We start from the raw sequence: 27,112 nt of genomic DNA, 5'->3' as shown, positions 1-27,112 counted from the left end.
AGTACATTATAGTACATGATTTCATTACATTTCATGCTATGTATGCCCATTGTGTGCGTACTTAGTACATTGATTTACATTACATTTCTGTTGCATATGTTTACTCAGCATATGGACACATTGATTTACATGAACATTTCTGTTGCATATGTTTACTCAGCATATGGACACATTGATTTACATGAACATTTCTGTTGCATATGTTTACTCAGGATATGGACACATTGATTTACATGAACATTTTTGTTGCATATATTTACTCAGCATATGGACACATTTATTTACATGAACATTTCTGCTTCGTATGTTTACTTAGCATACTAAGTACAATTGTTTACATCACATGCCTTCATTTTGTTATGACATTTAGTTTGTTTAACATGGGACAATACATTCATTAACATTAGCTACGCCGTTCGTTAGTAGGTAGTGGTACCATAGGAATTGACAACTCCCGTTCCTGAAGTCCTGGGTTTGATAGGATTGTAAGGAATGACCGAATTCGATATACATAACTTAGATAAACCTTTAATTTGTTTAAGGGTTTATCGCCACAGTCTCAAGGCTTGGATGTATGCATATTTCACAATACCGCATAAATGTTAATATCAATAGAGCATGCATTTTTCCACAGAACATAACGTTGATTTAAACCACGTTTTACTTCAACGACTTGTTTTGTGCATTTTACATATGTTTTAAGTTGATACATTTCGCTTACCATACATGATACATTTTGGGATACACATTACATGATTTACATTGAACATAAACACGTTGACATTGACATACACATTTGGTGGTTTACATTGAACATAGACATTTGACATGGTTTACACAATAACACTTGACAATTGAGTTATACATGAACAATTTACATGGTGGTTGGTTTGGATAAATGATTTGAGTAACGTGGCGTATGTAATATGATACAAACATGGTGGATACGCCGCTGGTACTTCCTATATATAAATGTTTGTATAATATTACATATCGTGGCGTTATCTAAGTCATTTCAGTTTAGACACATTACATTTTACACAAATAAATATTCTTCACAAGACATTATTTTCACAAACAACTTATCTTATTCAACTCATTTTACTAGGTTATTCATTTAACCTTACGTTTATCTATACACATCATCTGATATTATCGTTTTTCAAATGGTTTACAAAGCAAGACAAATTACAAGGTTCATGACTCACTGTTATTAAACATTTCTTTAAACTCAAGTCATGAATCCCATTTTCACAAAACCTATGTATCTCACAGGCATTTTTATGCTGACGTACCTACTTTCACATGTGTTTTCAGGGGCTATTCCATAAGATGTTGAATACGATACTAGGGCGGACCTGTGCCTTAGAGACTAAAAATGAAGATAGAACTAGTATAACTATGTTTTGAATTATGTACTTCCTTTCAAGACAATGTAACACCCGTGTTTGATAAATAAAATGTGACTTTAATTTCCATGGTTGTATAACAATTAATTCTATCCACAACACTCCCCGACGTTTTCCGCCGCGGTTGCATGTTATACGCGGTCGGGGTGTGACACAAGCCATAAATAGGGTTCATCAAATGAGACATACAAAACAAACAACAGAAACAACCAACAACTAATGCTTCAATCCCTGGAAGTCCAACATCTTCCTAACAAGCCCTCCTAGGTCATCATAACAGTCCATCTGTCCCTCTAAGTCCTTCATCGTCTCCTTACCTCCACGTAACGTGGCAAACTGACGATCACAGTGAGAGCGATTGTCCCAAATCTCCTTCTGCTTCTTCAAAGCGGACGTTGTCTCAGCTCCCGAAGTCGATGCGATCTCTCTAATGGGTCGAGTGCTCTTCCTACGACAAGTGTAGACTAAAAGAGATGTAGCAAAACACGTGACTCGAATAGCAGAACAAATGATTCTGTATCGACGGGCGAAAGAATCTCAAGTGTAGGCTCGACAGTATCAATGAGCATGACTACTAATGGCTCTATAGATTGAGACGTGACATATCGTAACCGTACAAAGTAAGTGTGATCAACATGAATAGTAACACATAAGGCCTAGATAAACAGAAAATCATGTATGCACACAAACACATAAGAGTTTTCATACATGATAAAAATTTTTCGATGTTTATTTAAAAATCTTAGCTTCGAGAATTTTGGACTTATATTTCAAAATTCTCCGGTTGAAGTCTAGTGTTTTCCTCCGAAAACATCTAGTTCGCTAACAACCAATGGCTCTAATACCAACTTCTGTCACACCCCAAAAACGCCGCAGCGGAATATAAAACGTAGTGGTGATGGAAGCTGGTGCCCATTTGTATCTTGCTGAACGATGCATCGTAATGTTGGACATTTTAACTTAATTTAAACATAGATTTTAAAACACATAGTCTTAATGTCCATCGCAATCACACCATAGTTAAAATTGTTTTGATCCTTATGGATCTTATTACATTGGTCCCAAATAGTTTTTAAAAGTTTGTCTAAAACACTATCAAACCAAACATCCATCAACAACTACAAGATACGCCATAATTCCCAAAGCGGAACTCAAGTACCTGTAGAACACGTTAAAAATCAAGTGTCAACATAAAGGAAGGTGAGTTCACACATTCACTTGCAAACAATTTTTATTCCAAGGAAAACTTTCTGTTTAGGTGTTTATTTGAAAACATCCATATAATTTTGAAAGTCCGTTTTATTTCCTTAATAAAATCCATGGGCCCTCCGTCACATTTTCATGAACCCGACAACATTGTTACTACCCATGTTTTGTATATTAAATTATCGCGTCAATTTTCGGACTCGTATGTTAGCTAGACGATATTAATTATATATTAACCATGTAGGGATAATCAAATCTAGACAATAAACAGAATTTAAATTCGCCGTTTGACTTGACACGGGGCGACCGGTCACGACGGGGTTGTCAACCCGATAGATCTACCAACAATTCCTTGTGTACATTACTTAAATGATTAAACGACATCATGGGCGCAGGGTCCTCTTGTAGAGTAATATGTTGTCTGCCTCACGTACAATATATATATATATATATATCCTACTAATATGACAATTTAATACACGACGTTGTACGAATTCCTTGACACTCCATTATTTGAGACCCAGGCTGGCATTCGTCCCAACAGTATGGTCATGTTTCGCTTAGGAAATACTGTACCATCCCAATTTCCAATATTCATTCATCAAAAACGTTTTTACTTCGAAATGTATGACTTATCAAATTTCATATATTTTCAACGAAAATATATATTTTATATTAAAAGGTATGTTTTATTTCAAAAACATTATTAAACCCTTTTATTGACGTGTTCTACCCCCAAAATATATACAAAGCAGTAAAAAGAGGAGTTTAGTGACACTCACCTTTGGGTGCGTATTGTAAATAGCGCATTCCCGGAGATTGATTTTCTACACTTCCTAATATAGGAACGATTCTAAATCAATATACATAACACAAAAATCCTAAGTTTCTCCGTTTCTTAGAATTATCACATAACTTTGAGATAATCTCGAAAAGTTGTCATTTTTTATTATGTTGGCACGTTAATATATATATATATATATATATATATATATATATATATATATATATATATATATATATATAGGGGGCTGCTAGAATGAGAACCACCCCGAGTTGTAAGAACCGCGAGAACCACACCATCCAGGTCGCCGTTTACCATGATTTTTTTTTTTACAACTAGATGTGTGTATGATAAACACAACCGTAAAAAAAAAATTTTAAACGCCGCGGCCGAGGGGGTAGTTTTTTACACCACAAGTTTGGTGTTTTTATTTTTTTTTCTTTTTTCTTTTTTTTACACCAAACTTGTGGTGTAAAATCTACCCCCTCGGCCGCGGCGTTTAAATTTTTTTTTTTTACGGCTGTGTTTATAATACACACATCTAGTTGTAAAAAAAAAACCATGGTAAACAGCGACCCAGATGGTGTGGTTCTCGCGGTTCTTACAACTCGAGGTGGTTCTTATTTTAGCGCAATTCTATATATATATATGATTTGCTTGTCGTAAGATATATACATAAATGTTCACATAATTTAACATCGAAACACGCGAAATTTTGTTATCTTATCTATTTTGTCATTTTTAAAGCAAATATACATAAAATATCTTACATGTATCAAATTTCATGCACGACAAACAAGTTTCACGTTTAACACAATTTTCACCGTTTCAACCGCACAAAACGTACAAGCATACATGCGTAAGCTAGATTTCTAATATCATGTTAATAACTTAGCATATTTTCACATTCTCATGTTTAAATCACATAACACATTTTAACACATAATGTTTACCCAAAATTTTACCCGTACTAGTGTACTTAGAAAAATACGTCTTTTAGCGATTCGGTAACGTTTTCGGGCGTCGGAAGTCACATATAACTAACCAAACACCAAATAAACTCAATATAAGTTAAAATACTTATTTTTACACTAAAAATATCAGTTTATTTACTGATCTAAAAACAGTTTCTTAAAAATCACTCGAAAAGCCGATTTTTGACCGTTTTAACGCATAGTTTTGCGTTAAACGTTACTATAATCATCCCAACTCGAAACGACTTGATATTTTAACATAATACATGTTATTTACTGATTAAAATAGTGGTTATAATCAGATTAGTGCAGTTTTTGTGCAAGTCACATAAATCATGTGATTTCACGTATTTTACAACTTTTAATGCACCAAGTACAACATGCAAAGCTAGCAAACATTAGGACAAAGTTATATGTCACTAAACACTTTAAAATAACTTTATTTTAGTGTTTATAATCTGCTCAAAACTGTTTTTTACTAAATCATACACAAAACACATTATTTCACCTATTTTACAAGTTTCTAAGCCTCATGTATAACATGCAAAGTTAGTAAACCTTATGACAAAGTTTTATATCATTACATACTTCAAAATAATCATATTTTAATGTTTATATTCTGATCAAAATTGTTTTTTATCAAATCATATCTAAATCATCATTTCATGACCACAAATCATCATGCATGTTCAAGTAAATGCATCTAATGCACTCATACAACATCATCATCATCTTTTATGTTCTAATCATGCTCAAGAACATATATACATACATATACACGAAATGTTTACACCTACATAAACCTTCAAAAGCTCACTTTCTCATCAAATCCCTTTTTAAATCATGAAACACTTTTAGATCCTTATTTTATGACATTTTTGATTCATGCATCTATTCTATCATTCAAGAATCAAATTATTCAAGAATCACTCAATCAAAACACAATCATATACACACACATAAAAACCTACGGCCATACATACATACATACACATATTCATCCATTTTATTTTTCTTTGAAAACCCATATGTTTTATTTTTCAAGTTTGTAAAATATTTTAAGAATCAAGAGAAACCTTTCACTATTATTTTCAACACTAAGAATCAAGAACACTTTTAAAAAGAATAGTTTTTTACCCTCAAGATTCAAGTGGGTTTTTGATTAAAAGATGATATGAAGCTTGGTTCTTGCTTGAAACTCCTTGGAATCACCTTCAAACCTTCAAATGGCCTTGAAATCACCATGGAATGAGCTTGAATCTCCATAAACAAGTTAAGAATTTCGAAAATAGATGAGAGATGAAGGGTGTTCGACTGAACTTTTAGAGAGAGAGAGAGAGTGTGTTAATGTGTTTTTGAAATGAATTTCTTGAACTTTGAAGAATATTGATAGATTTAAGGCAAAATGTTATGGCACACCTCCAATTCTAGCAAATAGAAACATGAGAGAGGATAGAGAGAAGGTTGCATGGCTGCCAACTCTTCTCCACCTCACACATATATACGAACACACACATACATATACATATATATATACACAAAAACTGGTATTTTACTTGATACCGGGTATTTTATCTAGCATTTTAATCTCATTTTAATGCATTTTAAATTATTTTTATCACTCTATAAAAATAGTCTCACCAAAATATTACCGAACAATATTTTGTTTTCCTGGACTGACTACGTTGCCGGTATTTGGCAGTATGCGCACTGTGCTGCGCGGTACGCGCTTTAAATCGCAAAAATAGGGATTTAAGCGTTTTTATTTATTTTTATCATTCTATAGTGGTAAACTCATCAAATTATTACTAAGATGATTTTCAGCTGCCTTGACAGGCTGCGTTGACAGTATTTTGTCGGTATACGCGTTACATCGCGCGGTCCGCGCTTAAACTCAAAATATAGAGTTTCTTAGCGTTTTAATTTATTTTTCCTCAAGAATATGATTAATATATTTATTCTAATCATAAAAGACTATTTTTTAGGATTTTAACTGTAGGACCGTATTTGACAGTCAATTGAGTCAATTCGAGCTAGCAACTACCGAAAATGCAGCGGAAATACAAAATCGGCATGAATCAAAGCAAGAAAGGTGTAGAAACAGATAGAATTCACTTTAAAACAGTTTTCTCATTCAATCTTCTGAAAATACACGGGCAGCAGGTCGGCTACACACTTGACATTAACGTCCAGAATGAGAAAACACTTTGGGTATATATAGGGGTGATAGTTCCGCTTATGTGGACAGTCCGTATGAGCGAAACCTCTTAACAAGTAGTTTCGCTTTTATGGACACGTCCATATAAGCGAAACCTTTACATAACAAACCCAAAATTACACTTTCAACCCCTATACAATACATAATTAACACATCTAGACCCTATACATTCAACAACTAAGACTAAGACGCAGGCTTTAGACATTATGCACCAACAAACTCCCCCCTTGGATACAGTCGCAGTCTTTGTCTTGTCTTCGGGTCTTCAAATAGCTCTGAACTTTTCTTCATGTTGCTTAGGCTTCCTGCTAAGCGCCTTTCTTATCATTTCATTCTCTTTCTTCTTTGCTTTTTCTTCTTCAGCTTGAATCTTTATAAATGTACATACCTTTCTGAAAGCAAAGGGCAACAACACGTTGAAACTGCTGCGCTTGTTCTTTATCTTCTGGTTGATAGTGAATCTTGTTGATGAAAAGACATTCGATATCCTTCGCAGAGCAATTTACAAGCCACATAGGATCATAAACATGTATCTCTCGTATCTCCCCTCCTGCTCTGTAAGTAATTATGGCTTCGGTTGAAATACAACTATACACCCAACCTATGAAGCCTTTATAAAATTCTTGTTCCATCTGAGGCATTGGTATCGTTTTCATCGTTCTTGGCGGTTTGACATTCAAAATAGTCTCTTCAACTCCTGTTTCAGGATCAACCCTCTGCACTCTCTTAGGATGATGTGGCTTCCATTTACGAAACTCTTTTAACGATTCATATTTAATGTAACCCCACATAGCAACATCATTCTTTCAAACAGGATAATCCAAACATCTTACTTTCGGTAGTTCATCCACATCCCACCATGGTAATGACATAATGTCATATAAACGTTCAAAGTACTGAACTCCGCACTCTCTTCTAATTGCATAAGCATTTACTTGAGGTAAGAAACCCCAACTGATGATGTCACCAAGATATACGCTTTGATCATGTTGATAATACTTCAAAGGTCTCTTAAACTTTCTCTCATGACTTTTTCTGAACCATTTCTTCCTTTCTTCCTGTTCCATATCCTTTTGAGTGCTATCAAAATTTTTATCTTTCACCGCCTCAGCTACTTTTTGTCTCAATTGATCTCTATTCTCCTCTGCAAAGAATTCCATAAGCGTAGGATACTTAGAAGTATCTTCAACCACATCCTCATCATCCGTCCAGTCTTCTACTTCAACTCTGTCGTACTTATCAGCCTCTTCAACATACTTGTGACAACTCGAATTTCCAAGATTTCTATTTCTCATTTATTGCACGTTTATTGATTGTTTAATTGTTTGCTTGCACAATTAGTTGCTATGAAATTGTAACGTTTTTGATTCAGTTAAGTATATGTGTTGATTACGAAAGATTTGTCAAATGTATGAATGTGGTGGTGAAACTGTGAACTATTTTGAGATGGTGTGCTATTGTAAATTATGGTACTTAGGGATGCATAGAGTAATTAGTGAAACTCTAATCATTGTTAACCCTAATCCCTTTCACTAATCATTTATACAAAAACCAAAGCACTGTACTCTCTAATCCTCTCTACAACCATCTTCTCATCATTCTTGGATTCACAAGTTCTTTTGCATCAAGTTTGATTACCAATCCATCTAGAATCATTCAAGGTAATTGTTTATTGATTATTGTGATACTTGTAAACCCTAATTGATTGGTTGATTGTATCAATTCTTGATCCTTGTAATACTTGAAACCCTAGCTTTCATATGATGGTTCTGCGCTTTAGTTGATTCTTGGTTAATGTGTTATGAGGATGATTAGTCGTGAAATCATTTGCTTCTATGATGATGATACTTGTTGAATTGATTTGTGCCATGTATTTTACGAATTAGGGTTTTGGGATCGTACGAATACTGAAACGTAACTGATAGAATGATAGAACATAATTATCTCAATTGTGATTGCTTGTTTGTCTGAGTTTTGAATAACATCCTAGGTCCGAGTTTTATGCTTAAAAGCCTTAGTCCGACTTTTGTATAGAGATAGATCCGACCTTTTAATGATGTGCTCATATCCACCTTTATATGTCCGACCTTTAACCCTTGCATGCTTGCCCGACTTTTGATAAGATTTTATCCAAGTTCTTTAAGGTTATTTATATGTCCGAATTTCACATATATTGAAGTGTTGGTCCGAGTTTCAATATAGTGTGGGGAGTCCGACTTTTATCTAAGGCAAGGGGTCCGAGTTCTTGCTTGATGTTGTGGTCCGACCTTTATGTGGATCAAGTGTCCGAGCTTTAACCCCCAATCCCTTATGGTCCGACCTCTGGGCTAGATAGGTCCGAGTTTTATGGCATGATCCCCTAGTCCGAACTTGTGAAGGAAACCCCTTTCCTGTCCGAGTTTATATGGGTGTTCAAGGGTCCGAGTTCTTTGTGGATTGTGATGTGTCCGATGTTTATGAGTATGGCATGCTGTCCGAGTTTGTTTTAGAAGGGCTTGACCTTGTGACTGTTTAATATGAGGCTTTGGGTTGGGTGCTAAGTGTTGTTGAATCTGCTAAGGTGTGAAATGATGTATATGTGTTCAGAGTTCATATGTATGACGTGTTGTCCGACCTTAGAGCCCCTCCCCATGTCCGACTTTTGTGTTGTTAACATAAAGCGATGAATGTATGATACATCATGATTTAACCTGTTACGTTGTTGATCACCCTGTTAAGATACGTGCATGACTATGTAAGTGGTTAACTGTTGTTAACTCAATTAGTATATCCTGCTAGTTAATTAACGGTGTGACCGTATCATTCCTGTTATGTTTGTAAACTTTGATAAGTTGCTAACATCGTTAAGACTGCGACTCTCAACGATCCACAACGACGTTTTTATTAAAACCAGACTATAACCAGAACAGTGCTCTCAACGATCCACAACGACGCTTCGCTCCACGTGCAAGAATCAACATCCTAGGTAATAAGGTTTATGTTTATTGCCTACATGCTAGAATTGCATAGAACTTTGCTCGTGGTATGCATAGATTACATTACTCACCACTTGTTATTGCTTGAGAACACCTACGTGCTTACACTCTTCTGTCATCGCACTACTCGCGAACCATTCATACTTACGCTACCTTTACTGTGCGATCATGTCGGGACGTGTTAACATGACTCAAGCCCAGTTGACGACTCTCATTAACGAACAAGTTGCTGCGGCGCTTGCAGCCGCACAAGCAGGAGGTATAACCTGCTATTCCAAACCTATCCTAGGATGTTAGATCCTACTCTCGTGACCCAACTCTCACGCTTAACCTTGACCTATCTTTCTCGCGCAACGGGTCAGAACGCACAGCAACCTGTCTGCACATTCAAGAACTTCATGGACTGTCGACCAAGCACATTCAGTGGCACAGAAGGAGCAGTGGGACTACTCCATTGGTTTGGGAAGCTCGAGCCAGTATTCGAGATGTGTGAATGCCCTGAGGCTCGCAGGGTCAAGTACCCCACTGGTACTTTGGAAGAAATCGCGCTAACCTGGTGGAACGCGCAAGTACGGATACTAGGGTTGGCAGCTGCTAACGCCACCCCCTGGAACGAATTCAAAGAACGCATTAAAAGGGAATACTGCACGCGTGATGACATCCACAAGTTGGAAGTGGAGCTTTACCAATTGAAAATGACGGGGTCAGAAATTGAAGCTCATACGAATCGGTCGAATGAACTGGCCATTATGTGTCCAACCATGGTGGACTCTCCAAGCAAGCGTATCGAATTGTACCTCAAAGGTCTAGCCTCAGAGATTCAGAGCCATGCTGCATCGGCTAACCTCGACAATAACCAAGACATTCAGCGTCTTGCTCATCGCCTCACGGATCAGGCAGTGGAACAGAACAGGCTGCCTAGTTGTATCAGCGCTATTACTACCGCTATCACTTCTGCTACTCTCGCTACTCCTAGTGACAACAAGCGGAAATGGGATGGGTATTCCAGCAAGGGTTCCTCTACCGTTCAGTCTCAAGCACAGCAGCAGCGCAAGAATAGTGATCACCAGAGCCCGAGTCAGCCAACTTCTGGTGGTCAGGGGCTGGGTGGATATCGGGGAATTCACCCAATGTGTAACAAGTGCAACAAACACCACAGCGGAAGATGTCGCAGGGAACGTTGCCAGAGGTGTCTCAAGATGGGCCATGAAGCTAAGGATTCAGGAGCCCACGGCCTGCAAATCAGAATCGCCAGCAATAACAGCAAGCAAAAATCCTATGCAAAGAAAAGGTTGTTCGCATTTCTCGTTCTGGCCAAGAACCTCTCGAAGTCAAGGCGACAAGAGTGGTGCTGTGGTTGGCATCACCTCTTTCTTGAAGGCTCAGAAATGTTTGCGGAAGGGTCACACCGCAATTTTGGCTCTCGTTATTGACGCATCAACGAAAGAAAAGAAGTTGGAAGACCATCCAGCTGTACGCGACATTCCTCGGGTGTTTTCTGAAGATTTACCTGGTCTACCGCCTCATCGTCAAGTCGAGTTTTAAGTCGAGCTAGCTCCAGGAGCAACACCTATAGCCCGCGCACCGTATCGTTTAGCTCCAACTGAACTGGAGAAACTGTCTAAGCAACTACAAGAGCTCTTGGATAAGGGCTTCATTCGTCCAAGCTCTTCGCCTTGGGGAGCTCCAGTACTATTTGTGAAGAAGAAAGATGGAACTTTCAGGATGTGCATTGATTACCGCGAACTGAACAAGGTCACAGTGAAGAACCGTTATCCTCTTCCACATATTGACGACCTATTCGACCAGTTGCAAGAGTCGAGCTACTACTCCAAGATAGAATTGAAGTCAGGTTACCATCAGCTGAGAGTCCGGGATGAGGACGTCTCCAAAACCGCATTCAGAACTCGCTACGGTCACTACGAGTTTCTAGTCATGCCATTCAGGCTTACGAACGCGCCTGCAGATTTCATGGATCTTATGAACAGGGTGTGCAAACTCTATCTAGACAAGTTCGTCATTGTCTTCATCGACGACATTCTGATCTACTCCAAGAGTCAGGAAGAACACGGGCAGCACTTACGTCTTATCTTGGAACTTCTTCGAAAGGAACAACTGTACGCCAAGTTTTCTAAATGCGACTACTGGCTTCGTGAAGTCCACTTCTTAGGCCATGTGGTGAACAGGGATGGGATTCATGTCGATCCATCCAAGGTAGATTCGATCAGGAACTGGCCTGCACCGCGTACACCAACAGAAATACGCCAATTCTTGGGTTTGGCAGGGTATTACAGGCGATTTATTAAAGACTTCTCCAAGATCGCACAGCCGCTCACAATGCTGACACAGAAAGGTGTTACCTATCGTTGGGGTAATACACAAGAAACGGCTTTTCAATACCTGAAGGATAGACTACGCAGCGCACCTATTCTCTCATTGCCAGAGGGCACGGATGATTTGGTGGTCTATTGTGACGCATCGATACAGGGGCTTGGTTGTGTATTGATGCAGCGGGATAAAGTTATTGCCTACGCTTCTCGTCAACTCAAAATTCATGAACGGAACTACACGACGCACGATTTAAAGCTGGGAGCTGTTGTTTTTGCACTTAAGATATGGCGACACTACCTGTACGGTACCAAGTGCGCAATTTACACCGATCACAGGAGTCTCGAGCATATTCTTAAGCAGAAGGATTTGAACATGCGTCAACGACGATGGGTCGAGTTACTCAACGATTACGAATGCGCCATCAAGTACCGTCCAGGCAAAGCCAATGTTGTGGCTGACGCTCTCAGTCGAAAAGACACTCTACCTAGGCGTGTACGAGCTTTGCAGCTCACTATTCAGTCTGATCTTCCTGACAAATATGAGATGCTCAGGTGGAAGCATTGAAACCAGAAAACGTAAAGGCTGAAGCTTTACGCGGCTCAAGGCAACGATTAGAACAGAAGGAAGACGGTGCCTACTATGTAACAGGACATATATGGGTCCCACTGTATGGCGGTTTACGAGAACTTGTGATGGATGAAGCTCATAAGTCTCGCTACTTGGTACATCTAGGCTCGGATAAAATGTACCACGATCTTAGAACTACATACTGGTGGCCTAGCATGAAAGCCCTCATCGCAACGTACGTCGGCAAAAGTTTGACTTGTGCGAGAGTCAAGATGGAGTACCAGAAATCCTCAGGCCTACTTCAGCAACCCCGGATACCACAATGGAAATGGGAGCAAATTTCCATGGATTTTGTTACTGGCCTACCTAGATCCCAGCGTGGGAATGATACCATATGGGTGATCGTGGATCGACTCACCAAGTCTGCACACTTCCTGGCTATAAAGGAAACGGATAAGTTCTCCACTCTCGCAGACGTTTATCTTAAAGAAGTTGTTTCGAGGCACGGGGTGCCCACCTCCATCATTACGGATCGGGATGCACGATTCACGTCAGAGCTATGGCAAGCGATGCACAAATCTTTTGGCTCACGCTTAGACATGAGCACAGCATATCATCCTCAGACGGATGGGCAGTCTGAGCGGACGATCCAAACTCTTGAGGACATGCTTCGGGCATGTGTTATCGATTTCGGCAACGGTTGGGAAAAGCATCTCCCGTTAGTGGAGTTTTCGTATACTAACAGTTATCACACCAGCATACAAGCCGCTCCATTCGAGGCATTGTACGGACGTAAATGCCGGTCACCTCTCTGTTGGGCAGAGGTGGGGGATAGTCAGATCACGGGTCCAGAGATTGTAGTGGACGCCACGGAAAAGATTGCACAGATACGACAACGCATGGCGGCAGCACGCGACCGTCAGAAAGCATACGCGGATAAGCGTAGGAAACCGTTGGAATTTCAGGTCGGGGACCGGGTTTTACTAAAAGTCTCACCCTGGAAGGGTGTGGTTCGTTTTGGTAAACGGGGCAAACTAAATCCACGGTATGTGGGACCATTCGAAATCACTGAAAGAATAGGCAAGGTAGCCTACAGACTAAACCTACCAGCTGAACTCGGTGCAGTTCACAATGTATTTCACGTGTCGAATCTGAAGAAGTGCCTGTCAGATGAGACCCTCATATTTCCATTTAAGGAACTCACTATCGACGAGCGGTTGCAGTTCGTCGAGGAACCAGTTAAAATCACGGACCGGGATGTTAAGGTCCTCAAACACAAGAGAATCCCTCTTGTTCGAGTTCGTTGGAACTCCCGTCGTGGCCCAGAGTACACCTGGGAACGCGAAGACCAAATGAAAGAAAAGTACCCCTAGTTATTTGAAAACCGTGCAACCACTACTGAGACTGAAGCTACTACTGCGGAATTTCGGGACGAAATTCCAAATCAACGGGGGGATGATGTGACACCCCAGGAAAACCAGTAAACGATACAACTTACCTAGCTTCCTCAGTAACAGCATGCTAAATTTCGGGACGAAATTTCTTTCAAGTTGGCGATAATGTGACAACTCGAATTTCCAAGATTTCTATTTCACATTTATTGCACGTTTATTGATTGTTTAATTGTTTGCTTGCACAATTAGTTGCTGTGAAACTGTAACGTTTTTGATTCAGTTAAGTATATGTGTTGATTACGAAAGATTTGTCAAATGTATGAATGTGGTGGTGAAACTGTGAACTATTTTGAGATGGTGTGCTATTGTAAATTATGGTACTTAGGGATGCATAGAGTAATTAGTGAAACTCTAATCATTGTTAACCCTAATCCCTTTCACTATTCATTTTACACAAAAACCAAAGCACTGTACTCTCTAATCCTCTCTACAACCATCTTCTCATCATTCTTGGATTCACAAGTTCTTTTGCATCAAGTTTGATTACCAGTCCATCTAGAATCATTCAAGGTAATTGTTTATTGATTATTGTGATACTTGTAAACCCTAATTGATTGGTTGATTGTATCAATTCTTGATCCTTGTAATACTTGAAACCCTAGCTTTCATATGATGGTTCTGCACTTTAGTTGATTCTTGGTTATTGTGTTATGAGGATGATTAGTCGTGAAATCATTTGCTTGTATGATGATGATACTTGTTGAATTGATTTGTGCCATGTATTTTACGAATTAGGGTTTTGGGATCGTACGAATACTGAAACGTAACTGATAGAATGATAGAACGTAATTATTTCAATTGTGATTGCTTATTTGTCTGAGTTTTGAATAACATCCTAGGTCCGAGTTTTATGCTTAAAAGCCTTAGTCCGACTTTTGTATAGAGATAGATCCGACCTTTTAATGATGTGCTCATATCCACCTTTATATGTCCGACCTTTAACCCTTGCATGCTTGCCCGACTTTTGATAAGATTTTATCCAAGTTCTTAAAGGTTATTTATATGTCCGAATTTCACATATATTGAAGTGTTGGTCTGAGTTTCAATATAGTGTGGGGAGTCCGACTTTTATCTAAGGCAAGGGGTCCGAGTTCTTGCTTGATGTTGTGGTCCGACCTTTATGTGGATCAAGTGTCCGAGCTTTAACCCCCAATCCCTTATGGTCCGACCTCTGGGCTAGATAGGTCCGAGTTTTATGGCATGATCCCCTAGTCCGAACTTGTGAAGGAAACCCCTTTCCTATCCGAGTTTATATGGGTGTTTAAGGGTCCGAGTTCTTTGTGGATTGTGATGTGTCCGATGTTTATGAGTATGGCATGTTGTCCTAGTTTGTTTTAGAAGGGCTTGACCTTGTGACTGTTTAATATGAGGCTTTGGGTTGGGTGCTAAGTGTTGTTGAATCTGCTAAGGTGTGAAATGATGTATATGTGTTCAGAGTTCATATGTATGACGTGTTGTCCGACCTTAGAGCCCCTCCCCATGTCCGACTTTTGTGTTGTTAACATAAAGCGATGAATGTATGATACATCATGATTTAACCTGTTACGTTGTTGATCACCCTGTTAAGATACGTGCATGACTATGTAAGTGGTTAACTGTTGTTAACTCAATTAGTATATCCTGCTAGTTAATTAACGGTGTGACCGTATCATTCCTGTTATGTTTGTAAACTTTGATAAGTTGCTAACATCGTTAAGACTGCGACTCTCCCAAGAATGTGAATCAATGATCATGTTAGTACAAACTGTGATGTACATTTGTGTGAAACATAGATTACATGTGAAACATTGCGAATTCGAAACTGATTATTATACGTGCATACAATAGGACTCGATTGATTACTTGTGAGTGCATAACCTAGCATACCGAGCAAACCAAGGTGAGTTCACACTCTTACTAAGGCATGGGATTCCCGGGGCTTGGGAATGGGTTTTAAAGGAATAAGGTTGAATAGATTCGTACTGACACTATTACTAGACTACCATACCATCGTCCTCGGTTGTGCAGGACACATACGTGCAATCTACGTACACATATACTTACTACTATCCTCGGTTGTGAAGGATACTTATACATACTACTATCCTCGGTTGTGAAGGATACTTATACATACTACTATCCTCGGTTTTGAAGGATACTTATACATATTACTATCCTCGGTTGTGAAGGATACTTATACATATTACTATCCTCGGTTGTGAAGGATACTTATACTTAATTACTATCCTCGGATGTGAAGGATACTCACGTAAGACCTACGTGAACTTATACTTACTACTGTTCTCGGATTGTGAAGAACACATATGGTTACGAATAGCCTAGTGGATATACAACATGGGAAGCGCCCACCAATAGAACGTACTATCGGCCCAGTAGAGCCACATGTTACAAACGAACTTACTATTACGCATTTACTTTCTGTGAACTCGCTCAACTAGTTGTTGATCCTCTGTTACATGCCTTGCAGGTCGTTAGATACATGGAGCTTGCACATGGAGGAGCTGGTCATTGTGGGCTTGGATCGTGATTATCTTATTAAACACTTTTGACATTACGTACCTAATTATGTTGGGTTTTGATTATACGCTTCCGCTAAACAATGACAACTTACTTATGATTTGGAAACACCTTTCATATGGATTTGGTTTGGTTTAATTGCTATTACTTTAACTATATACATTGTTCTATATGATTGGTGGCTTGATCCTGGTCATTCGCGCACCCAAGCGGTGATACTCCGCACGTGGATTATGGGGGTGTGACAATACTTATACGTGTATTCAGACTGTTGATTGATGTCAAAAGTATTCAACTCTTCTTCAGAATCGAACTTGAACTCAGGATCCACAGTATGCATCATTTCTCTGTAAACATCTAATCCCAAGATTAACTTCTCAGTATGTTCAACAAACTGAGCATTACTAGACTCCCCCTTTCCACTTGCTTCCCCTGATTCTGCATTTACTGAATCGTTCATCAAGTCATCAACTGTTTTTTCAGTAGAATCTTCAGTAACTTTCAACCCTGTACCTCCCTGAGCATCATTATCATTGTCATCTTTACCAGATCCATGACTGCTCGCAGAGAATAGTTTTTCATCCTCTTCATCCTCCTCTTCTTCATCATCGTCATCACTATCACCCATTAACTCTTCAAGAGGAGTATAATATATAAATAGAGCAGAAACAGCAGAAATAGGCTCAGGATTATCCACAACCATTGAAGGAACAATTGATCTTTCAGTCACTGCAGAACTTCCTTCAACTCCTTTGCCTTTGTCTTTCATTTGCTCATCTATTTTGGCTTGACGTTCAGCTCTGAGCTCTTCAACTTGCAGCTCTTCAAATTTTTGCTCTACCGATGTTCCAAGCATGCTTTCAACAACTTTGTTCAGCATATAGAACTCGTGATCTCTTAACGCTTTAGCTGCTTCAAATTCTTTGTTCTTCAACTTGAAGTATTCATTTTGTTCATCACGTCTAGCCTTTTCTTCTTCCAGCTCAGCAATTTTTACCTTCAAAATGTCTATCTCAGATTGATCAGAGTCAATCTTTTTCACCAACTCTTCATTGTCATTCTCCAATCGCTTCACACGCATTTCTAGAATTTTCTCACGATCCATAACTTTCTTGTTTTCAGCTGCAAGCTTTTTGTTCTCAGCAACAACTTCATCAACTTTCTTTTCAACATTCCTTACATGTGAAGTGTTGGCAAAATCAAAATCTCCAACATCATCTAGGCTCACATTCAAATTTGAAGGAGCATTTGGAATGTTTTGGAATCCCGCAGAACCCGGTGTAAGTTGACCTTGGGTGAGTGGAGGTGTTTGAAATATTTCTTGTGAAGTAAGAAAGGGTTGTTGTGGTGGTGGTGATTGATGAATAGGTGATGGTTGTCTTGGTGGAGTTGGTTGTTTTGGTGGTGAAGATTGTTGTGTTGGAGTAGGTTGTCGGGGTGGTGATTATATTGGTGATTGTGGTGGTGTTGGTTCATGTGGTGGTGTAGGTGGTTTCTTGGTTTGTTTCTTCTTGAGCACAATCTTTGGCACTTTGATCTTTGGAGTAGCCTTTCTGATCTTTGGGGATACGCCTTTCTTTCTAGCTCCAGCTTTCTTTCTGCCACCTGGAGGAGATTGCGATTCAGAGACATGTTCTGGTGAAGGAACGTAAGCAGCATCATTGTCCTTTTCTTGTCTCTTTCTTTTCCTCAGTTGTTTCTCTTTTTCTATCTCCTCTTGAATTCTTTTTCGACGTTCGGTTTCATCTACAACCTCTTCATCTGAAGAACTTGAGGAACTTGTTGTGTCTTTATCCACATCATCTCCTTCAATATCATCAACAACCTTTTCTTTCTCTTTCTGTGCTTCAACATTAACAGCTTTATCAACATCAGCAACCACTGTTGTCTCTGTCTCCAAGACATCAATATCAAATAAATCATCAACATTAAAAGGATCATCTTCCACAGCTACCACTGTTTCCTTTTCTGTAGTGACCACCTGTTCATCTTCTTCAGGTTCATCGATCAAAGACGTTTTAGCAGCTTTCTTTTGCTTCTTCTTTGGTTGTGAAGAAGATCCCTCAGCCTGTTTAACAATAGGAGTGGCCTTTCTGTGTCTTCTCCCAGTTTCTTTCACATGCCACTCATTCTTTGTACTTTTAAAGTCTTCAAGAACTTTCAACTCTTCAGCATACGCTGCCTCTTTCATCTCAGCTTCATTTCTCCAGTTCTGATGATCAACTGGATCTGGATCAGCATAGTTAGCATCTTTTATAGCCCCAAAGAGTTCAACATCAACTTTTGGTTCAGGGTGGTTCGGATGATATTTCACAAGCTGTTTGATTGAAACCTTGTTAATATGTGATTGCACCAGCAAATCATCCTTTATATTTCTGTCAATTTCAGGATAGGCGTGATCAATCAGCATCTGCACAAACCTCGGATACGTCCAGGTTTTGCTCTCTGATGTAATATTTTCTTCCATGTAAAGAAACATGATATGCGAAAAATTGTATTTCTTGTTTAGCACCAAAGTAGTGACCGTATTCATTTGATAGTCACGCATCGCATCATACCCTCCTTTTGTGTGACTTAAAGACATTAAAACACAGTGAATCAGGAACTTATACGGCTTTGTAAACTTTGACTTCAGATAATTCCCAGCATTCAAAGCTCCCTGATATCCCATTCTTAACATGCAGCCTTTCACCATTCTTTCCGGAAATCCCATTGGCGAATCTGCTTCATCTGGAAAATTAATAACTTCACGAATAAGAGCTTCGGTAACAAGAATCTTCTCAATCTTGCCATGTACTTCAACAATCGAAGATATAACTTTATTCTGATCATCATAGCAGGCATTCGTCCAGAAACGTTCAATGTGAGACTTGTATACTGGCCTTTGATCAGTTAATGCCTTCTGAATGGGAATACGACCCATAAATTCCAAGATGCCACTGAAATTTTCCAAATCTGGGTATTTCTGAACATCCAAATCACAACAGTTGTTGTGAAGAGGATCAAATACAACACTAGATCCCTGCAAATCACAATCATATACACTGAATCAGAATTACTTGAAAATTTTTCAAACAATTTCACATGAACACACCCTAAAAGCGAAACTATTTATGTGCATATAAGTGGAACAATATATGTACTGATAAGCGAAACCTCAATATGTACTCATGAGCGGAACCAATTACACACACAAAAGCAAAATCACATTATGTTCAGATAAGCGGAACTTCACATGATGTTCAAATGAGCGGAACATGTGATGTACAACTAAGTGAAACATGTTATGTACAGATAAGCGGAACATCTGATGCACAGATAAGCGAAACTACAGATTGCACTCATGAACGGAACTACCATATGCTCCTATGAGCGGAACTACTGGTGAACATTCAAGCAGAACATCATTATGTATCAATAAGCGGAACCACAGTATGTACAGAAAAGCGAAACCAATGAATAAATGACCGTTTAAGCGAATCCTATGTCAAACTCTCAGTAACATCATCAAATCTCAAAATTGAATTCACTAATCTGATAACATGAGAAATCCGACACTAGGGGTTTGTCTTAATTTCAATTTTTACTTTAAAAGAACCCTAGATCTATGTCTGAACTATCTGCAACTTGATAAACATCATCAATCAACAAATTTGAACCAATCAATACACAATAATATGATCTACACACTCAGACGACTATACATGATTGATTTTGAGTTCTGATTTAACAGTTAAAAGCCTAAAACTATGTTTCATTCAACAGACGTGGCCGACAGTTCAAATTAAGCACGTTATTGAACAAATTAGAACAGCACTAACCTTGCGCATGATTGTAAACTAAGAGAATAATAAGATCAAAAGAAAATCGGGTAGCACTTCACCTGAAAATGGTCGATTCTAGGGTTTCCTTTCAACGTCGCCGGAGAAGGTGTCGTATAAGCGAAAGGGTAAAGTGACACATGAGCGGAACCTTCTAACTTATATAGTGGGTGTGGTTTCGCTCTTGTGACCAGTGACAGATAAGCGAAACCACATGTGTCATTCAAGCGAAAACACATATGAGACAGCCATATGAGCGAAACCATGGATTAAGTGACAAAAGAGCGAAACCTTGGTTAATTGTGACATATAAGCGAAACCAGTTTGTAATTTTCAAAAATTTAACTTTTTATTACTTTTCAAATTAACCACCATCACACCTAGTTGACTAAGTCCAAGTCAATGACCTTGGTCAACTGCTTGGTCCACCAACTCCAAGTTAATGGCCTTGGTTGACCGAATTATGAAGTAAGCAGTTGTTTTAACTTGAAAAATAGTTCAAATGAATGAACTTTTGAACGTTTTGATCTTCCAAACACCTTTTCAATTGTCCAACACTGTACTAATCACAATTCTGCCTCACCAGCTTACCCAGCCCTCATCAAACACTGACATGTTCTGCACTAAGCTTTGATCTTCCGATTCCCAAAGTCAGTTGTCGAAAATAAATGAGAAACTAAAATCTTTTTGTATTTTTAACTGGATAAACTGAAAAACTGTACACACAATGTTTTTGTGAGTGTGTTAGGGGATCATATCAGCTACCGACTAGACACTAGCACCGTTAAGCTGTTAATTCATTTTAAGCATTAAACAATTCGCGTAGATTGCCGATATACTGATCCTCTTAAATTCTCACAAAACGTTCAACCTGTTCGGGATACGAAATTAGTGTTTTAGAATTTAAACATCTACATGTGTCCCACCTCAGTATATACTCCCGTATCCAGACCCCAGTATTCAGTCTTACAGGTGAGTATACCACAACTGATATCTGTTCAGGGGTAAGTGCGAGGGCCGTGAGAGCTCAGGTCGATACTTCCGTATACGCAGAGAGATGACGGCTTCGACTTTAAGGTGTGTCCCCTTTAGAGGATCTTTTGTTTACAACAGCAGCGACTATCAATTTTATTGTTTCATCAGCATGCTGAGGGCGAGCTTATATTTCAAAGCTTTTTGCAGAAAGTATTATCCGGGGACTAGGTCAGTACTTCCATACAGCAGAAGTCCCGGGATAATACCCCAGATATCACTGAGTATAAAGACCTAGAATCTCAGAATACGGGACCCTTCAAACAGGATTTCAGGGGTTACCTATATATCCTGGAGGTGTTCCCCACGTAGACGCAAGTTAATTTTATGTTTATATCCCAAACTAATCTACTGATTTTGTGAAAACCTACCGGCACATCTTTAACGAGACTGCTTAATTGCATTTTATCATTTCCCCTATTCTACACAACACTTTTTGATTTTTTTAATGTTTTTGGATTTTTGAATTTTATCATGTTTTTGTATTTTTCTGCGAATTTCTCCCCCTAAAACTAAAACATATTTTTGTGTTTTTGTTTTTATCGAAAAGCAGAAAAATAAACTGTACAAACAAAAATTGACAACTCGACAAAGGTTCACGTCAGGTCGCCGCCCAAATCGGCTTCACATTCAATAACCCTCCCAAATTGCAGATTCTTCATCCCATTTAGCCTCAAAAGATAATAAAATCTCTTTTTATCAAATGGTTTTGTGTAGAAATCCGCTTTCTGATCATCGGTGTACAAGTGTTCAATCCGAATTAACTTTTTCTCGTGACAGTCACGGATAAAGTGGTGACGGATTTCTATATGCTTTGTTTCCGAATGGTGAACCGGATTTTTAGTAATGTTAATCGCTGCTTCATTGTCCACATAGATAGGTGTATCTAGGAACTGCAAACCGAAGTTGCGCATCTGCTGTTGGATCCAAAGGATCTGCGAGCAACAGTTGGAGGCTGAAATGTATTCAGCCTCACATGTAGAGAGCGCTACTGCGGTTTGTTTCTTACACTGCCAGGTGACGAGTCGAGTTCCGAAGAACTGACACCCGGCAGTGTTGGACTTTGCGTTTTTCTTGCAGCTCCCAAAGTCAGAATCAGCAAAACCAGATAAACTAAAGTCACCCAATCGAGGGTACCACAAGCCGATGCTTGGGCAACCCTTCAAATACTGTAAAATACGTTTCACTATGGTCAGGTGTGACTGCTTTGGATTTGACTGATATCTTGCGCAGAGACACGTCGGGTACATGATGTCTGGACGGGAAGCCGTGAGATACATCAGAGAGCCAATGATGGATCGGTACAATGTCTCGTCCATCTTCACACCTTGCTCGTCTGGACAAATTCCATGATTCTGCGCGAGGGGGGTGGATGCAGGACTGCAATCTGTCATGTCGAACTTGTCAAGCACGTCCTTTACATACTTCGTTTGGTGAATGAAGATTCCGCCGGGCATTTGTTCCACCTGCAGCCCGAGGATGAACTTCATCTCCCCCATTGAGCTCATCTCAAACTTTTTTTTCATCACCTTTTTAAATTCTTTGCACAAGTCATCGCTGGAGGATCCAAAGATGATATCGTCAACATATATCTGCATGATCAACAGGTGGCCTGCTTCTTCCTCGGTGAACAAAGTGCTGTCTACTGTGCCTCTTGTGAACCCGTTGTCCAGCAAGTATGTCGAAAGCGTCTCGTACCAGGCTCTCGGGGCCTGGTGAAGTCCGTATAGCGCTTTATGTTGGTGCAATACATCTGTTGATTTCGTCTTGGATCATGTTATACATTTTATTGTATAGATTAGGGCGTGTTTTACGAGAAAACTGGTGAGTATATGTGTTTTAGCTAGTAGGTTCGCTTATGTGACATGTACGAATATGGGAACCTGTTAGGTTCGCTTATTTGGACATGTACGAATATGGGAACCTCTTAGGTTCGCTTATTTGGACATGTACGAATATGGGAACCTACCAATAGTATAAATACCTCTCATTTGTAAGGTTCTGATTTTCCATACCGAGGTGCTGTCGGTTTGAGAATTGGTTGTAAAGGCTGTTATATCAATCAACAAAGTGATTTAAGAGAATATCTAGCTGTTTCTACGTCAGGTACTTGTTTTCCGCACCTGTATCTGATCAAAACTCCTCTGATAGACTCGTTCGGGTCAAAACACGATCCTACAAGTGGTATCAGAGCTTCAGGAGGAGGAGTTCTGTAGAGATTAGCTGGATTTCATTTAGATTTCTTTCTTCTACACCTTCTTTCATCAGTTCAGAAAGTTCCAACGGTCAAAATCGGCTCAAAATCTCACAGATTGTGCGTAACAGTATATAGACAAATCTTGGAAAGTTTGGTGTTAAAATTCATATTAAAAATGGGTCAAAACTTGTTCCGAATTAGGTCCGCTTTTACGGCATCACATAGGTTCGCTTCATAGATCCGCTTTTATATACAATTTATCAACAGGTTCGCTCCAAATTGTTTGTAGATTCGCTTCAAAAAACATCTTAGGTCCGCTTTAGTGTCATTTTTTTAGGTCCACTCCAAATAAAGTTCAAGTTCGCTCAAAGTGACACTTTCTGATAGGTCCGCTCCAAACATTGCATTAGGTCCGCTCATATAACATCGTGGTCCGCTTTTATGTCATTTCAACACCAAGGCCCGCTCTTATGACAAACCTACATCTAGATTCGCTTTTATGAACATTCTTTGGACCAACATTATATGATACAGATTACTTAAAGTGGTTGGCCAATCACTATTATCAAAGGCGATCAAATAAAATTTGTTATTGTCAGCTTTGTTAATAAATGTTGTCAGTCAAAAGCTTTTGTCAACTTGATAAAACAAATCAAATAGTGTCAGTTAGTAGATTGGAGGCCCTATCATTATTATTGGGTTTGGTTTGTACATGTTGTCAGCCCATGTGACATCGGTCCAATCAGCTTCGTTGTTTTGTTGAGGTGTTTCAAACAGCCCACCACACGATCCAATTCATTGTCAGTTATGTGTATTGAAAGGCCACATGTTGATATAAATACTTGCATGTGATATTGATTACATATGAGATCGGCCCAATCAAAGTAAAAGTCACAAATTGTTGTTATTGGTCTATGACATCGGCCCAATCATATAATTGAACTAATATAGTTGTCGGTTCTATGGAAGAATTGGTCCAATCATAGTTAAAGGTAAAAAAAAAATATCGGCCCAATGAGAAATATCAAGTATGCCATCATTTTTTTAGTTTTGAAATGTAGTTGTGTACCTCTTTCTGTGAACAATGCTAACCATGATGTCATACAGATCTCGAAAGGTTGTAAACGTTAAAGCATCAAACAAATCGTTTAACCTTCATCTTCTAAACCAAAACACTATAATCATTTTGCTGACCAATGCCACCATTTTATAACAAGTTTTGATAAGCAATTAATGATCTATTCTCGACCCAATTTTAATAAATTTTTGTCGACATTGATTAGTGTGTGCATGAGATATGTTAGTTTGCATGGATTGAAAGTCAAGATTCATTGCTCATCAAAGTGATACGGTTCAAATCAGTTCAGTCAAATCGCTTGAAACAGTTCAGGTCGTATCTTTGTGAACCAGGTCAATTGAGAGTGAACTCAGTTCGTACGTAGTGAGTCTAATCGTTTGAAATTGATCCGAGTCATAGCAGTTCTCACAGTTTGCCAATTTCAACCTTCAGTTCGCACGGAATATTCATCAGTTCGAGTGTTTCAGTTCGCACAGAGTATCAGTTTGATTCAGTTACTTTGATAAGTGTTTTAAACTGATTGTGTTTTTGTTTGTTTGTGCTACGTTAGGTAATTCGAGATCGTCAGGTATTTCCCGAAGCATCATCTGAGTTTTGAAACATGGCTGAAGAGTTCTACAATGCTTTCGCGACACCCGTTGCCCCTGTAACTGCTGCTGAAGCTTTGTATAATGAGAATGAGACGGGAACTCATCAAAAACCATCGAAACTCATGTACATTGAAGATTTTCAGGGTTGGAAAAACCGATTCGAGAACTGGGTTCAAGCTTACAGATTCGACGCATGGTGTTCATTGCTGAAAGATTATAAGAAACCAAAGAATGAACGTGGATTAGAGAAGGGTTTTAATGATTTTACAGAAGCTGACAAGTTAAAATACACAAGTGAAAAGATGATAATCAGCATCCTTCAGCATGCAGTTAAAGAAGACATCTTTGTCTTACTTCAACATAATGGTACAGCTAGATCAATCTGGGAAGCGTTGATTCAGAAATTCAGAGGGAGTGTTGATATGATCAAAAACAAGAAGGCATTATTGAAGAAATCGTTTGACATGTTTACTGCATTTGATCATGAAACAACCAAGCAGACTATAGATAGATACTGTCATCTAGTATTGGAAATGGGTAGGTTGGATACCAAGAAAGAGGACGATGAGTGGGTCGACAAACTAGCTGAGGCGTTACCACAGCATAAGTGGGGAACATATTTGATGGTTGTGAAACTTATGAGAAAGTCTGAGAGCATGAATTTGGCTCAGTTTATTCAGGAAATCGAAGAACAGGAGTTGGATATTCAAAAGACAGCTATCATGACAAATCCAGATGCAAAGCAAGATGTCAGTCTGTACTATCGAGTGAACAAGTTTGAGGCCACTCCCAGTCAAAGTCCAAAGATTAGTACTGCATTCAGTGCTGATGGTTCTGCAAGTCCAACTGCAAGTACTACAACTCAAAGTGGTGGATCTACTTCATCATTCTCAAACTTTGATCCAAACAACAACACACCTAGCCCTCAAAAGCAAAATTCTATAAATCTGCAGTGCAATGTGACACTGAACATCCAGAATGGTCAAAATCTTTCTCCTGAGGTGGCAAAGCAACACATGGCATCTCTTGTCGCCATGTTAGAGTCGTATGAAAGTTTGATTGCTGGAAGAATTGGTAATCTGATGCTCACAAAAGAATATTACAACCAAATCGATGCAGAAGAGCTTGAGCTGATGGATGTAAAGTGTTGCTTAGCTAGTGCCTGCAGGAGAGCTGAAAAATTTCAACAGATTACTGGCAGAGACGAGTTTCGAGGAATGGCTACCACTCCACTTGGTTTTGACAAGTCAAAGGTTACCTGTTTCCGATGTAAAGGAAAAGGTCACTTTAAACGGGAGTGTAAAAACCAAGAGTCAACTGGAAGTCAAGAAAAGAGCAATTATTATCAGAAATCAATCTTTCATCAAATCGATCAAAAACCTCAACAAAAGGAACCGCAAACTGCTCATGGGAAAATGATTGAAGAAGCCAATAGGAAAGCTTATTATGGAATAATAGATCCGAGTGATGAGTTTGTTGCACAGGGGTTTAGCTGGGACAAGTATATACCTAGTGGAACTAAGCCTGATGTGGCACTTGTTACCAGGATTCTAGATCAAAGTGAGGATTGTCAGAAAAGGATTCCGATATTTCCAGATCTTGGAAGTGACATTGATACGGATGATGAGGAAGAGTATCTTAACAAATGTAGAAAAAGCATTGATCCTGATAGTTTTAATTTTTTCTATGCAAATAAAGTTGAGATGCTGAATCAGAAGAAGATCGCTCAATTACAGAGAGAGCTAGAAGCAGCAAAGCTACTCGCTGATGAAAAGGCGAAGAATGAAGCTGTAGAAACAAAAGATGAAGCAACTGCTGAGATTGCAATAGAGAAGATTGTTGAAGTAGAGAAAGTAGTGGAGAAAATTGTCGAAGTCGAGAAACTCGTGGAAGTTGAGAAAATAGTTGAAATTGAAAAGATTGTCGAAAAGATTGTTGAGGTCGAGAAACTTGTAGAAG

Source organism: Helianthus annuus, chromosome 4, assembly GCF_002127325.2.
Source record: "Helianthus annuus cultivar XRQ/B chromosome 4, HanXRQr2.0-SUNRISE, whole genome shotgun sequence".
NCBI classification, from domain to species: Eukaryota; Viridiplantae; Streptophyta; class Magnoliopsida; order Asterales; family Asteraceae; genus Helianthus; species Helianthus annuus.
This window is presented reverse-complemented; position numbering follows the sequence as displayed.